The sequence below is a fragment of the Marmota flaviventris genome, chromosome X (genome assembly GCF_047511675.1).
Source record: "Marmota flaviventris isolate mMarFla1 chromosome X, mMarFla1.hap1, whole genome shotgun sequence".
In the NCBI taxonomy this organism is placed as follows: domain Eukaryota; kingdom Metazoa; phylum Chordata; class Mammalia; order Rodentia; family Sciuridae; genus Marmota; species Marmota flaviventris.
This window is the reverse complement of record NC_092518.1, coordinates 52,108,201-52,112,238: the sequence shown is the minus strand read 5'-3', so window position 1 is coordinate 52,112,238 and position 4,038 is coordinate 52,108,201. Positions and strand designations below refer to the sequence as shown.

General features: G+C 40.3%; 1 non-coding gene across 1 annotated transcript; it reads left to right on the top strand.

Moving 5' to 3' along the window:
- Positions 1 to 1,875: 1,875 nt before the first annotated feature.
- On the top strand, positions 1,876 to 1,949 carry Trnav-cac (transfer RNA valine (anticodon CAC)). Its single transcript has one exon. It is a non-coding gene; the product is annotated as a tRNA-Val (tRNA).
- The last annotated feature ends 2,089 nt before the right edge of the window (positions 1,950 to 4,038 follow it).

Sequence of the window (4,038 nt, the reverse complement as noted above, 5' to 3'; positions counted from 1 at the left end):
TCAGGAATGGAGAGGTAAGATCTATCAAATGGGAAGAAGATTCTAAGCCCTATCAATTCCACAGGATTCATGTGAAACTCAACTGAGAGCCTGCATGGAAGAACACTATGTAAAAAAATATATAGCTTACAGACATGAGAAATTTCACCCCTGATCCTTGAGCTACCTATTCCCTATTTCTCATGAGCAACTAGAGAAAAGGGACTAGCAACTGTGTAACTCTAGAAAGCCTGGCATGCTAAAATCACACTAAGGAATTGGCTATCAATTCAAAAGACCTTTATATGTAGTAGCCCTATGAGCTGCCCTATTCCCATGGGTGGGTAGAGCAGCCCTTACTGGTTAACTAAATCATAGATGTTCCACAGCATTTGAGTTTGTGAGCCAAGGCTAAACAAGTGTGAAAATTGAGCTTAGCCCAATGGAAAGGACCAATATTTGATAACCACAGAAGCTGCTCCAACCCCCAAGCCTCAGAAGTCTTCTTTCCCATTCTGTGAAATTGCTGAGAGAAAATTGCTGTGCCAAAGCCACAGGTGATAGCCCTCTTAATCCTTCCTCAATTCTGTGACATCGGTATCACTCAAGAAACCTCCGCCAAATCCTTGAACAGGCTGTAAGGAAGGATGAACAAAGTTTGCCTGTGCTGTTGCCAGGTAAGCAGAGTCACAGAGGATCTGAGCTAGTGGGTACCCAGAGACCATCCAGCACAGTGATTGACTCTGATGAAGCACAGAAGTGACCAGTAGCTTTACTGGTTCTCCCTTCCATCTCCACCTCCATAGGCCCTGACAGGGCTCCCTATAACCCCGACATTCCTAAAAGCATCAAGTGATCCAAGCATCATATACCCAACCAAATATCCTCAATCACAAGTGAGAGTACCAGGATTCAGAGAGGAAGAAAATTGTCCAGTCACAAACTGAGTTTACCACGTAAGCTCAGGTCTCCTAAGTCTCTGCCCTTTCTCATTTTCCCTTATCTTTTATGGGATAAAGGCTCATATCATGTCATTCTGATTCCCAAATCCTGTCTGAAATTATAATTTTCATACATATAATTTATCCCTTGTCCCTGCTTTATTTTTTCTTCTTAGCACTGAACACCATTTAACGCACTACGTTTTACTTGTTTGTCTCCTTACACCCTCCAACCACAAGTTAAGCTCCATGCTGGGAAGGAAGTGTTTTGCTCACTGCCCTATCCCCAGTACCTAAAGGAGTATCTTGCCTTTATTAGTCATCCATACTTTCATTGAATTAATAAACAGAGTGTTGACTTACTACTGTTGAGAACCAAGCTTCCCATTTGGTTGCATTACCATTCTTAGCATGTAGCCCTAGATCCTACCACTGCACCAGGTTCCAATCATCAGTAAAAATAAAAGGGGAAGTGAAAAAGCAAAACCTGAAATTTGTATACATCATTTCTACTGAACAGAACATAGTCAGTCACAACTAGATGCAAGAGAGGCTTAGAAATACAGCCTTGATTTGGGAAGCCTTGTGTCCAGTTAAAATGTTCCTTACTACAGAAGAAGAGGAGAACTAATATTGAACAAGTGCCAACTATAGTTCACAAAGCAAAGAAAGTCTAAAACTCATAAATGGTTTATAAGCAGTCCGTTGCTTGTTCCACTACCTATCTCGTAACACACATATAGAAGCAAGAAACAGCCTATCTCCTCAGAAAATTATCATAAGCACAATAAAACTGTTGTTGATGTAGTGTTGTTCAGAGTTGGGAACTTATAAGTCCCATTTCTGTGTTACTTTAACCAAGTGACATGATCATTAAGCATGTTTCTCGATCAATTGAATACAGAAGTTCTAAGTTATAAGGTAAATTGGAGATATAAAAGTGATCTGGGGGGCTGGGGATGTAGCTCAGTTGGTAGAGTGCTTGCCTCACATGCACAAGGCCCTGGGTTCAATCCCCAGCACCACACACAAACACACACACACACACACACACACGTGATCTGTAAACTGCAATGACTTATACAACTGAGGAACAGTGTCATAATCATGGAGAATGTTATTCTTATCCTCACAGCCTGAGGGAAGCAGCCCCAAATTATCCTCTTCAGCTGACCCACAGACAGTGCTCAAACTTGGTGTTTCCTAGCACTAGCTATTTTTTTATACCGGCTTGCATTATAGATATCCATTTCAGTTACCTGGAAAAGAGGACTAAGATGAGGCAGTCAAAGAAATGGCTCCCCTTCTGGAAAACTGTTGGCCCCTGAAAAGCTAGCACTTTACTGAGCTCTCTATAAGATTGTTGTTCAAAGGGTTAAACTATTCTTGTGTACCCTATAATGTGGCAAATAGAGGAGAAGGTTCTGTTCTCAAATAACCATAGTCCAGGCCAGTGCAATACAAAACTATGTTTTAAAGCATACAAGCTTAAGTTCAAATCCCAGCTCTACCAATATACAGCTGTGGGTTATAGGCAAGTGATTTAGCCTCTCTGATCTGCTTCCTAATCCATAAATACAGGGTATTAATAGTTTCTACTGGCATAGGTATTCATTCCTAACCATGAAGGAATAAATGAATGAATGTATATAAATCATTAAGTAGCATGCCTGGTACATAGCAAATGCCAGGCCCCTTTCTTCAAGATTAAGGCCCTATAAGTAGTAAAAATGCTTTAAATATTCAATAAGAATGATAATCTGAAAACTATGTGACTGTCTTTGTATTCAAATATATTGTGTCTAAATAAAAGGTCAGGTTATAAGATGAGTGACCTGGGATCCATCATTCACTTATTCTTCCATTTGTTTGTGCATCCATTCATGCAACTAATCAAGAAATATCTGTAAACACCCATCATGTGCCAAGCCCTGTACCAGGTGCTGAAGACATGGTAAAGCCTTAAAATTGACAAGATTCTTGATCTTATAGCACTAATAATCTAATGTAAAAGATAAGTTAACAGATGATTATAATATAAATAATCAAAGTTATCTTAACAAGCAAGTCTTGTGTACCATAGAAATTTAGAGAAGGGGCATCTAACCCAGCCTGGGTAAGGAGGGAGGTTAGGGGAAGGTTCCCAGAGAAGATAATGCCGGAACTAGACCTTGAAGGATAAGTAGGAGTTTTCTAAGAGGAGTGTGGAATGGAGCATGGTAGGCAGGGGTTAGCCTGTACACACACTGGAGTCAGAATAAGGCCAACAATCTTCAAAGACCTGAAAACGTTTACTTAGTGGGGAAATAGAATGCAAGAAGGAGATGGAAGAGATAGGGATGGAGAACTAAGTTAAACAGACCATATGAAACTGCATAGTCCAGGTTCAAGAGCTTGTTCTTTAACCTAAGAACAGTTAGAAGGTTTTTAAGCAGGAGCATGTCACAATCAGCTTTGTATGTCGGGAAGATCACTTTGACTACAATGTGGAAGATGAACTAGAGGGCTAGGGCTACAGTGGGGATGTCAATGATGGACTGCAGCAGACTGATTGAGGTCAAGGTGGGGAAGAGAATAACCCAGACTTGTCTGTCAACTAAAAATAGAAAGGAGTCAAGGATGTTCCCAGGTTTTTTCCACTCTCAACCTGACACTATCACTTAATAACTATGGGCCCTTGCCCATTCGTTTATTTGGCTGACACTCAGTTTTTGTGTGTATCAAATGGGTATAATAACTGCTATTGTAAGGTGGGAGTGGATTTCTTAAAAATCAAAGGGAGATCAGTAGAGGAAAGGGGATCAAGGGAATAGAGTCAGAGAGGGATGAGGAAAACTGGGGCATGATATTGGCCAAATTCCATTGTTATATTGTGTGCGTGTACAAATATGTAACAACAATCTCATCATTATGTGCATTTTTTTAAAAAAAGTAAACATAAAAATAAACTCCTGTTATGCTACTCTCTACAGTATTAGGGAGCTCGAGTCAAAGAATGGCTGTGGTACTCTTTCCTAGATACAAAGGGCTATGAAACAGGAAGCTGGAGGATAACCAGTAGGGTTTCAGCTCACTGCAAAGGCAAGTGTGTAATCATCAGATGCAAGCTTAGTCCAAT